Raw genomic sequence first — 17484 nt, forward strand, 5'->3', positions numbered from 1 at the left:
TGTATGATCGGCGCTGCGGCGACAGGCAACGGCCTGGTGACGGCGAACGCGACGGTCGTCGAGGGTTCCAGTCAGTAGCGGCGAGGTAGTCGGCGATGTCACGAGGGCGTTGGCATTGCCGAGGGCGCGGTGCGTTGACGGCGAACCCTCGCAATCCCAGGTCGCGGTATGGGCATCGGCGGTACACATGGCCGGCTTCGCCGCAGTGGTAGCAGAGCGGGCGGTGGTCAGGAGCGCGCTAAACGTCTGTCTTCCTCGGGTAGGTACGCCGGGCGACGGTGGGCGTGCTGGCGGCGGCCGCGCTGGTCGACGGAATTGCATCGTTACGGGGCCCTGACGCGGGCGTGGAGGGGTCATCACTTCTGGCTGGGGCTGCGATGATTGTGGTTGCACCGCGGGAACTCCGAGCGATCGCTGGACTTCTTCATTGACAATTTCGGCGATTGAGGCCACTTGAGGTTGCGATGAAGGGACGATTCTTTGAAGTTCCTCTCGTACGACTACCCTGATCGTCTCGCACAGATCGTCGGTGGCTAGTGACTTAACTCTGGCGTAGTTTGTCCAGATGGTGCGGCGGTCGAATTGGCGGTTCCGCAATTCCAGTGGCTTCTCGATGCTCATCGCCTCACGAAGAAACTCGTCGACGGTCTTCGGTGGGCTTCTTACAACTCCGGCGAAAAGTTCCTCCTGTACAGCACGCATAAGTAGGCGGACTTTTTTCTCCTCGGACATTTCCGGGTCGGCGTGGCGTAACACACGGCTCACTTCCTCAGTAAAGATCGCGATCGTCTCATTCGGCAGCGGCGCTATGGTCTCCAGTAGAGCTTGGGCTCGCTCTTTTCGCATGGCGTTTGTAAATGTTTACAGGAAGCCGCTTCGGAACAGGTCCCACGTCGTCAAGGTGGCTTCTTGATTCTCGAACCACCTCTTGGCGGCGTCCTCCAATGCGAAATAGACATGTCGCAGTTTGTCGTCGCTTTCCCAGCTGAAAAACGTAGCGACCCCATCATACGTTTCCAGTCAGCTTTCGGGGTCCTCAAATGTGGAACCGCGGAACGTCGGTGGTTCCCTGGGCTGCTGAAGAATTATTGGCGCCGCTGCGGCTCCCATTGGGGATGTCTTCTTGGTCGTATCTGGTAGAAGACCGTGTTCCGGGGGCAGCTGTTGTAGCCGGCGGCTTGCTCGGTGTTCCGGGACGACGTTGGTGTTGTCTTTGTGGTGCGGGCTTGGATTACGGCTTGTCGGGGGCGTCCAGTACATGAACGTAAAGCACCTCCACCAGATTTCACGTGGTGGTGACGTTGAAGAACACAGTAGCAATACTGTGAACGAGAAAACTAATAGAGAGTTTTAGCACAGCGTTTACGGTCCGCTCCGCTCAGACCGGCCTATCACAACAATTGGCACGCAGCCGCTCAGCAAAACGCTACCGGGAACACTGACGCGCTTGCGCACAGCACACTGTTACGTTTCGCCTACGACGCGCGGTATAGCCGGCGCGGATGCAACGGACGCCGGGGCTTCGTTCAAAGCGGCGGACATTGTGGCACGTTCAGCGCCGCCAAGCGCGTCCAGGCATGTTTCAATGCCACGTGTCTTCAAGTGTGCGTGTGTGTGTGTGTGTGCATGTTGGTGCCCACGCTTGTCAAAGCGCGGCAGCCGGGGAGAGGAGCTCCCCAAGTGTGAAGCGAGGAGGTCTGACCGGCGCCGGCCCGGCGGATGCGTCACTACACTCGTCTCAACGTGTCTGTCAGCGTGTCCGTGGCGCCGTTACGTGCGCCTGTGACGAGCGTTCCTTCTTGCCCCCGACTCCGAGAGTATAAAAGCAGCTGCCCCCGGACGCCAAGAGAGAGGCTCCGAATTCTTCCGTCGAGAAGTGTGCTCTCCCGTCTCTCCACTTCGGTCGACCTGACCGCCTGCTCTTTTGCGATGCTAGAATAAACAAGTTGTTCTGTTAGCAGTCGACTCATGCTTTGCCAGGACCTTCGGATGCTTCCAGTTGTGCCCCAGGCCGCCAGGCAAACGCTACCTTTGGGGGTTGCGACCCAGTTGCAACAACTCGTGCCAACGGTCCGATTGCAACAACGGGCGTCAGCGCTGAGATTCCAACAACACATAGCGGCAGCGGAACGTTGGACGCTGACCACGTTCCGCTAGAAACCGGATTTAGCGGTCCGTCAGGGAGCGTGTAGTTTCTTTCGTTTTACCGCCAATCTGAGAGCACGTCAGTAGCATCTCTGGGAGACGCGCTTGTTAGATAAGCGAAATCAATGCATTCTTTGCAGCCACCGGTGCGCATGAAACGTGTGCGGAGCGGAGCAAAAGCAAACGCTCTCCTAAAACTGTCTATTGTTGGGCGAACCTGTGCCCACAAAACAGGCTACGCTTATAGCACAACGATAGCGGCGGACACGGTCGCCGATCGTCGAAAATCTGATCAGTGGGTCAAGCGCGTCGGATTTTACACAGCAGTCGTAGAATGTTCCACACAAATCGTTGGGACCCGCGTGCCTTCCACAATGTTCTAGACCATTTGCTTCACGCGATGACATCAGAAAGCACAAGGTTCGACGACAACAAACAGCGGATAGAAGCATCGATAATTTTCCAGAAACTTCGCATACATGAAGGCGCGTCCCGTGCTGTGCGATAACATTTCTTAAATGGCGAAACGTGGTCGTCCATTCAAGATAAGTACACGTGTCAATATTGTCGACAGTCCCGCATTAATACAAGCCACAAATCTTTGGCCGTCGCCGTCCCGTTGAATTTCGCTGAATTTTGACAGCGGGAAGCAGACTATCTTGCATTCACGCTATTCACTACGGACATGCAGCATGTGCACGGAAAGGACAATGCAGCAGAGGAGGCGCTCCCGTGCGGCATCTCTCCCGTCACCACCAACAACAACCTAGTTAGCGCCGACTTCTCCGTAGTTCTTGCCCAGGAACAAGACGACACATAGGTAATTGCGATTCGTCGAAAACCTGGCGCCTTACATCTGCGTGATGCCCACTTTCAACGTTGTGCAATTCCTATTCATAGTGATATCTCCAAATGCACCCCCTATCGAGTCGTTCCCCTTAATTTCCGGCGCATCATTTCCTATTTCCTTTATACAATATCTCCCCCTGGAATGCGGGCCATGCAGCATCTGGTAACACAACGTTTCGTCTGGCCGGACATCAACAAGGACGTACGTGCCTATGTGCGTTGTTGTCTGCTACATGAACATTCGAGACTTCACCGACTCCCAAGGGCACCTTGCGGCTCATTTATGCCACCATCTGAACGATTCGACAAAGTACACATTGGTATCCTTGGGCCATGGACGTCACTAAACGGGAACGCTTACCTCCTAATTTGCCTATATTGGTTTACCCATTGGCCAGAAGCTTTCGCTCCTTCCGACATCCGTACTGAAACCATCGCAAATACCGTTAGCGCGGGCTGGATTTCCCGATACGGCGTATCATCTGATTATAACCAATGGAGGACGGCAAGTTGAACGGGCAGTATATATTGGCCGGCTGATCCTCCTAGGTCGCTCTCGCATACAGACCATTGCACATCACCCCATTGGCAACGGTTTCGTTGAACGCTTTTAACGCTCCATCAAGACCTCGCACAGAGCGCACACTCATGCCGCTCACTGGTCCACCTCACTAGAAATCGTTATGCTGAGTTGGAGTTCTTCCACCCAACCGCTTTATCCCCGTGTCCTGATTCCACCGACTGCACCAAGAGGCTCCGAGAGTCATTCAGAACACTGGTGCACCTAAACCACTCTGCCCGCACCGTACAACATCCCTTGTTTACATAGAGCTGGGCACAAAAGTTAGTTCGCGTAAACAGGGCATGCAGATTGTAACCTAGGTCTCTGTTGTGGATTCTTGATTTCTTTGCTTTTTTCAAGGTGGTGTTACGTTTAGCTCTAGATTTAAACTGAACGACAATGATTGTTTTATCCGTGTTCGGTGTTGGAACACCGTGACAACACTCAACGTCAGATGAACTACTTGGCTCATGGATTACAGTGCCTATGTCAGACAATATAGTAGCAAGGTCCTCATTTTCTTTTTTTTTTTTTTTACAAAGCCCTGTATTTCCAGATTAGCGTTTCGTGAGTACTGCTCTGATTGTGTGGGTCGCCTTTCAAGATGTGCTGCTTTTTTTCCAAGAGCAGCACATTTAGCGCGCAGTTGATCAAGTTCCTTTGCCTGGCTTGCATTCTTTGAGACCTCAGAATTGAGCGTTTGTCATATTTCTTGGATTGACTCATGCAAAAAGTTAATACTTAAACTCATTTGGCGTTGCTCATTTCTCAATTCCCCGATCTCGTTCCTGAGGTCACGTTCTGATGCGTCTATGAAAGCTTTGAATTCTTGTTTAATTTCTTTGAGCTAATTCAGCTCTTATCTCTTCCTTCAGCTTTGCGAGTTCCTTATCCATATCGGCAATCGCAACTTACAACAACTCATGCATGAATCTAGCAAATACACACTCAAACATGGCAGTGGCAACGAAACTGCATAAATAGATATGCATATGTATATGTACAATGGGCACTATCCTGTAGTAAAAACAAGCAGTAATATTTAGTTGAGCGCCAAACAGTGTGGTCACCAGTCCCAACTGGAATGACTGGTTGGCAGTATACTGGTTGGCAGGAAACGGCTGGTTGGCAGTATACTTCTATAGCAAAGGCTGTATCGCAAGATGCCGTGAGATTCCCTAGAGCTTATGAAAGGCACCACGCCTCCTGGTGGCAGTCAGTCCGAAAGCAACGTCTTCCGTGCTTTCGCTGACCACGGCGATGCACGTGATGGAGAGCGCATCTGTCCAAAACATCAGAGTACAGTTGCAGAAACGGCGATCTGTAGTAAAAACAAGGAGTAACCTTCAGTTGAGCACTAAGCAGCGTGGTCACCGTTGCCATGTTAACACTGCCAAATAGCAAGGCATGCCCCTTTATGTTATCGCACACATTTTTATTTGTAATTACTCTATTGGCATTCTTGTAATTCTCCTAATTGTGTTTCATTTCCATTATTTCTATCCAATTCGCAGTCTCTGTCTCTATGTTCCTTTCTTGTGACTCCTGGTTGCTTATTTAAAGGTTTAGTTAGCCTGTACTTGGTTGCCAAATTTCTTCACCTCTTCCTCTATTATGTGTCCGGGTTTGCGGCCTTTCTCTTGAAGGTCCGGGAAGATGGTAGAAGTGGTGTGGCAAAGCACTAGACTAAGATAGAAACTGCAATATACATCTTTTATCTGGTACTCGCGTCATTGGAGAACTTATTTTTTTCGCAATACTTCATACGAGCGCTTTCATTTTAGTGCAAAACTACAAAAGAGATTTTTTTTTTCAGGAAAGTCACTGCAAATGATAGGTTTCAGCATGCTGAAATTGTTGATGTTTACATGCAAAATCCAGAGGTCCCGTGTTTGAACTTCACAATGTGCATTCTTTTATAAATTGTATGCACAAAGAAATGAATGCGTATCATCCATTACGTGAAGAGAGTTTCTTAATGTAACAAGTGGATTCTCTGGCCCAGTTTGATATATTCAGAGAACATAAACAAATCAGTCAGTGATTCTACACAAAGAAAGTAGGAGCTCCTCTTGAGCAGGTGTTGTGCAAGCAACAAGAGATAATTTTACCGGGAGAACGATATAACAGCAGCGTCTACTTCACGCGGTAGTTTACGCCGCGAGAAATTGTAATGCGCTCGGAAGGCATGCCACAATCAGCTAAACGCAGTACCGACAACACACAATCATAAGCACGACGAATGCACTCCACGCAGTTAATCTGGTTCGGGCCTTCTTTCTCTATAAAGATGGTGGCAACCGACGTCACTTTTTGAGGGCACCCTCCAGTCCAGAACTCTAAGTATACAACCCAGTAGTTTTTTTTTTTCTCACTTAAAATGTGCAGATAAGCCTTCGTGTGCAGTGAGTTGAAAGCTGGCGCTTTACTCGTCTTCGTGATGTATTTGTGTTGTTAGGGGAAAACGCGGTGGAAATGTAATAAAGGACTGCTCAAGCACGCAAAGTTATTCTACCAGCTAGTAATTTTTCAACTGGTTGAAAATGTCAATATATAGGTGACCAACCGCAGTTGTACTTGTGTGCAAGCAAAACGGTGGGCGGCTTTCGCTATTTCATATGCAGGCTGTCGGCACCGCTTTCGTTTCTCAGTATTGCTGTAGGCTGGACTATTCCTTTTTAGAAACTGTTCACATAATAAAATACCTACTATAAAATATCGGCGCACTTTTGGAAGTACCCGTTGCAGGTGTAAGCACTACTTTCTCGTTCGTTTCGTTGCACCTTAATTGCCTAGGTCTTTAAATAATGATTGTGGGTAATATTACATTTTACGAACACGTTTGGTTCCTCCAGTTACTCAGTTACTTCAGTCACTTCACTTACTCATGCCTATTCTGTAACATTACTGCATATTTTTGCGAAGAACATTGTCTACGTATTTATAGAGCTCTCCGTGGTGTTGTCAAAAAATCATATTTCACACACAGTTCCTAAGCGCGTGCACAAAAATTATTCTGTTTTGCAAGACTTCACACAAGTTTTGTCCGACGTCTTTAGGGATGCGTATATATGCCTGTGTTTGCGTCCCTTAGGGCTCTGTGCAAACCGTGGTATTCATATATGAGTTAATCTCACTGAACAGGTCAAACCTGGAGGGCAGGCTGCCATTACAACTGGCAGACAATACTAATTCCACAGTACGTGGAATATCAAGCTGTCTAAAATACAAATACTTGAAGTGAACGGGACATGATAATTAAGCAAGTTGGTGGTATAATATGACAAATGGGTAAAGTATTCGTCCAACTTTTCATCCGCTGCACAAAGCTCCATCATTTGTCGCGCCGTAATATTTGTCACGCCGGCGCACGTGCTTGAGTGACATGTTTGCGTGCTGTTGGACAGTCTGACAGTTTCTGCATCCGATGTGCGTGACACGAAAGAAGCTAAAATATTGTTTAGCCTTATTGTCTTCTTCTTTATTTAGATCTGTCCGCGCAAATGAATATATGACGCGGATTTCACTCTCGAACGTCAGTGTTGAATTAGTGCGTAGACGGCTTAGAATGATAAACAACGTTGGAAGCTCATTCTAACATGACATGTATTCATTAAATGCATGATTTGCTCCTGGCTCTACGAATATCTATTCGCCAAGCGCAAGGAGCGTCGTTAGTTAGTACTATAAATTCTCTTAGCAAGATCGTGGAAAGCGCATTTTCATTGACCGCTACGAACAACCACTGCGTGTGGTAAGTTAGACACCCTGTTGAAATGGCTGGTTAATTCTGCAAATTTGGTTGCCTATTAGACATGCGTATTGCGCCACACATTACTAACATCGCTCTTGTCTACGCAGTTTCCAGACTTACGCTGCTGCCAAGATGAAGTACTACTCTTCAGTCATCGCCTTGCTGTTTGTGATGTTAGGTACGACATTTTAGAAAGCAAATTCTGAAGCTCGCCTTACAATTCATAACCCGCCGTGGTTGCTCAGTGGCTATGGTGTTAGGCTACTGAGCACGAGGTCGCGGGATCGAATCCCGGCCATGGCGGCCGCATTTCGATGGGGGCGAAATGCGAAAACACCTGTGTACTTAGATTTAGGTGCACGTTAAAGAACCCCAGGTGGTCAAAATTTCTGGAGTCCTCCACTACGGCGTGCCTCATAATCAGAAAGTGGTTTTGGCACGTAAAAACCCATAATTTAAATTTTTTGCACTTCATAGAGCGTTGCTTGTAAATACCCAGCTTGGAAGCCTCGTGCTGTTATTGTTGGGTTCAATACAATAGGATTGAGATGTCGTTCTATTTTTTAACGTTCCAATTAGCTTTGTCCCTTATTGCCCTCCTTCACGAGAATCTCAAAACGATCCAGTCTACACATATGATATAGAACACACGTCGTGTGAGAAAGAGTGTACGTTTGCGAATTTTTCATGCCCCACAGAGGTCATACGACTTCATCGGAACAGCTTGTACATTTCACTTCGAAAACACACATAAGGTTGATTTTTTATTCCGCAATTAAACGTGCTGCGTAGCAAGACACGACGCGCTGCCCGTGTGAGAAACCTGCCGAAACGATGAATGAGGCCCAGAGACGCACAGCGAATGTCGGCGAAGGACGCATCCCACAACTTCTATCTTTATTGTCGTCTGGAACTTCCCGCATGCTCAATATTTATTAGTAAATTCCTGCTATGTGATGCACCTTTCGTGCTAGGCGTCCCAAAGCGCTGTTGTGCGCGAGCCAAATTGCAAAACATCTTTGATGCCGTTGTTTTAGACATGAGTCCTACCTAGTCTTATTGACAGAAGCTTCGTTAGTCTGGGCTGCCGATTTGAGGTTGCGAACGAAACAGTGAACACATAATTGCTGTTACTTGCAATCTCTCTCTCTCCCTCCCTATCTCTCTCTCTCTCTCTCTCTCTCTATATATATATATATATATATATATATATATATATATATATATGTACGTGTGTGTGTGTGTGCGTCTTTTTTGTCAAACGAGCTGATCTGTACGTCTCCTACACACGCTGTTAGGAAAGAAGGAGAGAGAGAGAATTCAATTGAAAGAAGGCAGAGAGGTCGGCCTGAGCTAAGGCGCTCTAGCCAGCTACTCTGCACTGGGGGAGGGAGAACGGGGACGTAAATGTGTGATGAGGGATGTTGATGAAATAGCAAGAGGGATGCGCAAAGGTGAAAGCAAGTTCAACACTCTGATGATAAACATTCACAGATGTGATCCATGAAGCCACCATCAGCTTTCGTATCTAGTCTGTAGTCACCAATTCAAGTGAAATTAAATATGGAGGTGCTAGGACAAAGCTGGTGTGTAGGCCTCCCCTGCGTGAATAGCACAAGCGCAAAACAACATCTTTATAGCATATAAAGAGCTGCGATAAGCGGCTCTAGCACGGCGAGCACTTGTAGGGCAGCGGCCGGAGTCTCGAGACCACCGAGAATCACTCGCATTGACTCTACTAGGTGCTTCAGCATTTTTTGTGCACTCTCCTTGTCGTTGTGTTGATCTCCTTGCTTGCCCGTAGTGTCATTGGTTTCATTGGCCCTATCATTCTTGGGTTCATGGCGCAGAGGACCACTAGTGCCCGCTGGCATGGCCGTAGGCCTAGAGGGCAGCAAAGGCCATTGCGTGTCTGTATCAGCCAGTGGAGGTGAATGTTTGCCGCGCGCTCTTGTCGACCTTGAATTATCAGTAGACGCCGTTACCGTCCTCGATGCACGCACACGCAGAGGTGGTCGTGGTACCTGTGCCACGCTACGTAGTTCTGAAATGTTTTGTGGTGCTTCTGTCGCAAGCGTTGGTCACTTTGGCGGACAGATTGAGCAGCCTCTTTACGTGAAGATTGGTCTCTTGCCATTTTTCGAAAAATACGGACTTCTTTTTTCATCTTCGGGCATTCCTTCGAAGTCGCTTCGTGAGAACCAGTACAGTTGGGACATTTAAATGAGGGCGCCTCACAGTCGGTGAGGGCACCTCACCGCAACGCGAGCAGGTGGCTTTGCTTCTACAAACACCGCTCTCGTGTCCTATCTTGACATTTCCGGCGCTGAATAGGCCTCGGAACGAATGGTCGTACTCGGTGTATAACGTAGCCCACTTTGACAGACGCTGGTAATGTCGAGGAAGCAAATATTAATTTGATACATCGGAGTGCCCCAAGCGGTGAATCTCAAGAATGCGCACCGATGACCTCAGAAGGCTCTTGAGGTCCGCATGCTTGATTTCAAACTCCACTTCGTAAATCACTCCAGTTGTTGTCTCCTTCCCGTAAGTAATAAAGGAGCGTACGGGGATTGCGCTTAACTGAGGAATGGCCTTTAACTTCTCAAGTATTGCGCAATTTTTCGCATCTATTGTCAGGATGTTCTTGCGGGCGTTGATCCTGATCTAGTTAATTTGCCCAGGGGCCACACTTTCAAAATATTGGGTTAGAGACAGCCTGCTGAGGGAGTTTAACCTGTGTGACGTCGAGAGCGGCACGTAAGAAACTATGAAGGATTCTTGCTCACTCTGATGCGATGAAGTCGCCTCAGTCGACAGACGGCGCATCTTCTTCATACGGCGGCCCATGACTACGGTGTACTCGCTGTCAGAGTCCATGGCTTCTGGCGTTGAGCTCTACCAGGAATCGAGCTGGTCCAAGCTTCCAAAGGCACGTCGTGCAAAATTTAGCGATGAAGTAGACGACTGACCTTGTTGAGGTGGTCGTGGGAACATCGTCTTGCTCATCCTTGATGAAATGGCTCTCACGAAAATGGCAAGAGTGTAAAAAAATGTATGCCAGCGAGAGGCCCAGAGCTCCAGTGAGCTCTGGGCACTTCTTTCTCTTCCCGAGTAGGCAAGAAGAAACACACTGACGAAAGATGCAAGGTGGGCTATTCACTTGCGAGTAGGAGCCAGGTTCTGTTGCACTGTGTTTTGTTGAGCATACAACCTCCTTAATATTCTGCACAAACCACGCACTGTAGCAATCTATGTTTGGTGAAGCATTTTGCAGGTACTTGGTTATCGAGTATTGACGATACCCTTATCATCGATAAAGAAACAGTCCAATTATTATATTACGCTTCACAAACGTTCAACCGAGATGAGCACCTGAGAATGCAAATGAAACTAGGAGTAAAGAAGCGTATCACGTCAGTCTACCATTAAACATGCAAGAATTCACGCTACGACCAATCAGATTCTTTATTCATTTGATTCAGTATTTGTGTCAGCTCCCTGCTACTGATATCTACGCGCCGAATCTCATTGCCAATGGAAGAACGAGGAATGTTTACCCGACATGCAGCGGCCCTCTAGACTCCTGCAAAAGATCATGGACGCGTCTATTGTGCCGACCGTTATCTGCATTAACTTCTTTCCCGTGGCATGGCCTTAAGCATGCGTCTGGTTAAGTGCACAACTATGTTTACATCACAAACTACCCAAACTCAGCTACCCATCACAAACTATTTTTACAAAAGAATATGGTCTTTAGGACAGTTGTGCAATCATTCGTGTACATGTTTCCATTTCATGAGGCATAGAATTGAAGAATGCCTGATTTATTTGAGTTTCCTCAAGTCTTCTTTGTGTCATACACGCAGTCTTCGTGGGCATCAGCTCCGAAAGTTCGCCGGGTTGCCTGACAACAGATGACGAATCTAGTGAGTAATTGGAACTGCGAATGCGCCTTCTAGAATGCCTTGCAAAAGCAGCGTGTGTCGTATCTATCCAGAGACCATTGCAAAATACGCTAGAAAGCCGCGAAGTGCACCATGCGAAATGGCTGCATTATTTTCTGACCATGATTGTAGGCGCTATATTCTTGTTGGCGCGCGCTCGTGAAATGACAACCTGCAGAATGCGCCAGTGTATGACGTATTCATGGGTTTGTGCTGACGTATTCGCGCTGAGTTTAGCGCTAGCGCTAGCTACGAGATTGACCTATATATATATATATATATATATATATATGATTAAAGCAAATTGCGAAATTGCCTGGACTAGCTGCGCCTAAGGAAAGCATCACTTGGAGGATAGCAGCCAATAAATAGGGGCTAATTTTTCTCAGTAAGCAGCGGGCACGCACTTCCCCGCAAGACAACTTTTAGTCATTAGCGTATGCAAGTTATGTTAGGAATCAGACGAACACATGTTTAAAATCATGAGCCCTTCCATTGTGTGAAAGTGTCTGTCCAGCGAAGCTGTTTAGCATACGACACAGAGGTGACACAGAATTTTGAACATTGGTACAAACTCACTTACCGTGACTCTTTATTTACATTCGCGCGGAGGACGGGACCGCGGAAACCAGATACACGTGACGTTTCGACGGGACCGCCAACAAGAGAGAGCGGAACAAAAGGATATACGCAAACGCTTGGAACGCGGACAAAGAGAGGGCGGCGCTAAAGTAGACATGGCCGACGGGAGGCAAAGTGTCCCATCACTTTTTTCGCAGCTTTGTATCTGATAGGGCTTCTGTTTGGACCCTAGGTAATAAACCTATTTTTTTTTCTTTGACCCGCCGTGGTTGCTCAGTGGCTATGGTGTTGGGCTGCTGAGCACGTGGTCGCGGGATCGAATCCCGGCCAAGGTGGCCGCATTTCGGTGGGGGCAAAATGCGAAAACACTCGTGTACTTAGATTTAGGTGCGCGTTAAAGAACACGAGGTGGTCGAAATTGTCGGAGTCCTCAACTACGGCGTGCCTCATAATCAGAAAGTGGTTTTGACACGTAAAACCCCCTAATTTCATTTACACCTATATTCGCAAGTTGGCGCCGTGCTTGAAGCCTGCTTAACCACCACCTCGTGTCGCCGGGGTATGGTATTCGGGATCGGCACTTGCTTTTTGATCTACGGACATCGATGCGCTGGAAACTAGCCATGTACAGCTTCGCTATAAAAATTCAATCCATGCAAGGCAGTAAAGCAAAAGCACCACGCAGTTCTTTTTTTTTTTTTTTTCTGCGGCCGGTAATGCAACGCACCTTTTCCTTGATCTTGAGTGGCACGTTTATTTTCGTACCTAACTGTAAAGCTTTTTGATGGGAAAGTGCTAAGCGCTCCCCTATAATTACGGAAGTCGGTGTTGTTTCTCTACCTACGCTCACTAAATGCTGCAACTGGTGCATTTCACGTCTGGTTCCCCAAACGACGCAGCGATACCCTTTCAATATAAAATGACAAGTAATAGTACGATATGCTATTTGTGGACACTCGAATTTCTGCCGTCATCGTCAATGTTGGCGTAGCCATGACGTTTCGCATAAAGTGCAAATGTGATAACATCACGACCGCGCACAGTATGCTGCTCGGGTGAGGGAAAACATGGGAGGGTGAGCCTGGAAAGATGGCTGCCTTGTGCACCTCTGCCTTCTCGCGTGCTTAAGAAATGAAAACGTGGAGATGTGCGCGTGTTAGGGAGTGGGAGACAAGGGGGCAGAGCAGAGCGAGTCCCTTTCTACCGCGGTCACCGTAGTGCATGGCGAGGATAAGCGTGGCAGGGTGCATGCTCTATTCCTAATAGTTCTGGCAATATTGGTGAACTGGGACCGTAGCGCATTCTTCCGCCTGTCGCGTAAGTGCCGCTATGTGCAAATTTTGCTGTGTATGATGTTTTTGTTTCTCCCATCTTTTCAGGAGACTGCCCCAACAGTGGCAAATATGAACTACAGGGGTTTGAAACCAACGAGGTTCCTTATCGTCCTGTTTATCCTGATCCTTATTAATAGAAGTGAGTGTTGTCTGATGGAATTTTGGAGCTCGCTCGTCCATTGTTGTAGCTATTTCATGTCCTCGTTTTATTATTGCGAAAGCAAATAAATGAACACTCCAGGCGCATTTTCCCCGTCACAGTCGACGTCACTTTGATATTCCAATAAAGTCCAAGGGCGATACCACCGTTGCCGCACGTCGTATGCTGTATGGAGAAGTGGAAGCACACGAGGGAAGCTGGCGATCGCGGCTCGATCTCGTCGTGGTGGGAGGGAGGGAGAGAGGGAAGAAGGAGGCGGGGAGCTCCTGCCGCAACTGTGTTTGTCGTGACCGGGCGTAAGGAAATCGGACGGTCGCGGCTCAATTTCGTGCGCCTCATATAGAAGAAAGCGGGCTGGCAGCGTGGGAGGGAGGGGAGGGGGCTGGAACTCCCCTTACAAGGGCGTACTTTGCACCACTGCGCGCTCCGCATCTTGAAAGGGAGCTGCAGACAGCTCATACTTTTCTGCGCTCTGTGTTCTCGCCGCTCTCGCATTGAAGCGATAGGCCGTACGAAGGTCACTTCGCTAGTTGATGTTGCTGCGCCTGCTCACGCAAGCGTCCACCGTATTACAGCGATTGTCCGCGCTTATCGAGTTGATGTGTTCATGTTCGGCTTTGCGCGTTCGCACCATGCTTGTTAAATCACTTAGTAAGCGAATCTTTTCATGTTTAAACGGACGATAAAACAACTATCGTTACTATCGTTACTAGCTGTCTACTAATTTGCTACCGCAATCAATGCTTCGCGTTTCGGCCGAAAGTGCGTCATTTTTTGTTGCATTCTCGGTTTCCTAAATGCCGTCCACTCTCACAGCAGGATCCGATTCATGTGTGCGCGTGTATACTTCAGCGAAGTAGCAACCTCCAGGATGCGGTGATCGTAATACAGCCCTTCTTCCGTACATCTACATGTGGCCTCCTCGTGGTTCTTGAAGATGGCAAGGTCTACACACGCGTCCCTTGATGCGCTATTCCCCGCTCTATTTGGAAAGTGTGGGTCAGCCAGTAGTGTCAGTGCGCGTTTTCATCGAGCGAGCTGATGGCGTTTCTTTCCTTTGAAGTGAGCTTGTAACTCAATGCCGGACGAATGTCATTGAGGTCAATGTCAATGGCACAATGACAAGCATGCTTCGAAACCAACCGCAGTGGGAGAAAGATTCGGCGAAAGCTATAAACAATACACGTCGCCGACCACGCACGGCAACATACATCCATACCGAAATATAGACGTTATCCAAATGACGATGCAGATCGCCTATTCGAAACGCCGGAAGTCTGCACAGCGTTCTATTCCCTAACTGAAAGCACAGCGCCCGGACAAGACAGGCTCCCAAATGAAATCCTCAGAGACCTGAAGGACGACTCGATAGAATTCCAAACGGCTATTTATTATAGCCATTGCAAAGCGGGAACACTATCCAAGGAATATAATCGCGGAAACGTTTTACTGTTACGAAAACCCTACGTGCCTGCAAGCCTCACCAACATGCGAGCCACATGCCTGGCGTGTTGTCTGAGGCACTCCTCAAGCATCGGTCCTATCTCGTCTTCTTTTTTGCGTCGCCATGAAAAGCCTACCAGAAAGTCGATAGATCTCCCATGTGTTCGTTATGCAATATATCACGCAATATACGCTCTCCCTGCAAGGGGAGCTGCACTATGTCACCGTATACTCCGACGAGTACCGCCTGGACTACTCCTCCAAACAATCCGAGCTCCTCGCGCTCAAATACAAATCCGGAGGAAGAAGCATAGGAAGAGAGGCCATTTAAATGATCATTAACAAAAACCTTTACCCAGAGTCCCAATACTCTGCATATAACGCATTCACATGAAAGTTAATGGCTGCAATAAGCACGCTATAAACGCACGAACAGAAACTATGTTGATATTCCAGCCTAGCTCGTATCATCAGCAGAAAGAACGCTAATGAACCTATCTTATGTAAAGCGTCCAGACAAGTTCTTCTCCTTCCTCCAGGCACGGAAACGAAGATTCTATTACCCATTGGCATCCACAACGTCAGAGACGAAATATTTGAAGCAAACCGACATGCGCAAACCAAGCGTCGACCACACAAGAGCACGCATAGCAACTCTTAGAAGATTGCAATATGTCGTGACGACAACCAACAGTCAACAAACACGCGTAAAGTCCGTACCTGGGCAAATAAGGGTGCCTCCTATACCGTGTGACATCCACCAGGAATATCAATTGGGCAGCAGAAAAGCACGAGTCAAAGCGATATAAAGAGAATATGGCACTCTTTCGACTTCATGCTGGACAGATGCGTACAAGTACCGCAGAAGGGACGGCTTAATAATTAGCGTGGCAGGGCAGCGACAGTACGAACTGTTATCCGCCTCTGTTCGCACGTACAACGTCATGGCAGCTGATGAGGCTGCCATCGCCCACGGTAAGGAGACGGATGAGGAAATCTATATTCTTATGGACTGTCAAACAGTGTATCGAACCTAGGCAGATGGTCATCTGCATAATCTACCACGCGATATCCTCAATCGCATCAACGAAACACTTCGCACCTAAAAATCTAATAAAGGCACAAGAAGCAGTCAGCGCAAACCCTCGTGCACACGCGATAGCGGATGTCTCTACAGTTGGTCACTGCAAGGCTCCTGAAGGCCCCAATCCACAAGTACTAGACACCTAGTGCAGCCAACACTTACCAGAGTTCAAGTCACAGCCCGGAGGCAACCCGAGACCAACACCTATCCTCAAACCAGGCTCCTTCGCGCGATGTACCCTCCCTTTATCAATAACGCTGTGCTTTCTGTACAGAGCGAGCTACTATATGCCATATACCATGCGCCTGAAAACAACTCCTAATAACTCGCCTAATCGAAACGCAACGCGAGAGCGGTGCCGGATGGTGCGGACCACTTCGCCATTGAAGGATTACCGAAAGCTGATTGCTACATCCGAAAGTACGTGCACTGGCGCTGGGTCCCTGGACTGAAGGCGCCATCCACCATGCGGATGACCCCACTGCTTGCGCAATAAGAATGAAGTTTTTTCTCTCTCACGGCACGTAATTTGTGGCGGGTTCGAAAGCTAGCCAAGCCGATATAACCGATTGCTTTATTGCGCGCTGTATTCTTGCGCGCCTAGTTCGCGTTGAAGCAGAAGGCAGCACGAAGAGAAATTCGCTCGCTTCTGTCTGTGCTCTTCAACCCGCGAGCGAGCTGACAGCGAGCGTCCGGATTCATTGATTGAAATGTATGCCTGTGCGTGCGTCATAATGTGCTTGTTAATTAAATTAGTAAGCGACTGTTCACAGCACTCCGTACAGGTGATAAAACGACTAACCACTCTGTTCATAGCTGTCTCACAATTCGCCATCGCAATATGATCGGCAGTTTGTGCAATGCTGTGATTTTCTGTTTAGTAGTGGCAATAAATGTGCACGCTAATGGTGCGTTCTGTTTTCCAGGACCGAGGAACAAAGACGTGGTAGCCTCTATCAGGACATGTTCAGCAGTAGCTGCATGAGCGGGAGCTATACCACTTCCGTTTTTCCGAACCACCATATGCTACCTACTTCACCTGCTTGACTTATTTGCGAATGTGTTGCAAGCTCCTCTCCTTCTTTAATGCAGTTCACATGGCACTAGCTTCTATTGGTGATCTGTGCACAAAAAACTGATGCGAATAAAGCTGAACTTTGCTTCAGGCCAACCCGCCGAGAGCATTAATTGCTTAATTAATGCGAAGCCGCGGCAGTCGCTTAGTGGCTCTAGTGTAGCAATTTATTGCAGGAGGACAGCGGATTAAACATTGGCCGAACGGGCAGCAACGACCGCGTCTCGATGGGGGCTAGACCAAAAACACAGAGTGCTACGCACAGGCGAAGAATAAATAACCGGAGGTGGTCTATGCTAGCAGGAATGCCCCCTACGGAATTTATCTTTTTCAAAATCGTGGTTTTTCCAAGTAGAGCCCTAAAATATCATCTTTTACGTGGAAGCATTTCAACGGCTACGCATCGAGAAAAGGCGTCCGGCCGTCCGTCTCGTAAGACGATCGCTTTCGAGGTAGAGCCCGCAGCGGCGTACTGCACCTCGCTTCAACACGAAATAAGGGCCGAGAACACGGCGTACACGGAGCTATCAGCACTTTGCGCACTCTGCC

The 17484-nt window shown here is 48.3% G+C and overlaps 1 long non-coding RNA gene across 1 annotated transcript; it reads left to right on the plus strand.

The window, feature by feature from the left end:
• Positions 1 to 7416: 7416 nt before the first annotated feature.
• LOC129381869 (uncharacterized) lies at positions 7417 to 17021 on the plus strand. Its single transcript, XR_011890780.1, has 4 exons — positions 7417 to 7488; positions 11180 to 11239; positions 13219 to 13312; positions 16787 to 17021. It is a non-coding gene; the product is annotated as an uncharacterized lncRNA (long non-coding RNA).
• The last annotated feature ends 463 nt before the right edge of the window (positions 17022 to 17484 follow it).

Source organism: Dermacentor andersoni, chromosome 10 (assembly GCF_023375885.2).
Source record: "Dermacentor andersoni chromosome 10, qqDerAnde1_hic_scaffold, whole genome shotgun sequence".
In the NCBI taxonomy this organism is placed as follows: Eukaryota; Metazoa; Arthropoda; class Arachnida; order Ixodida; family Ixodidae; genus Dermacentor; species Dermacentor andersoni.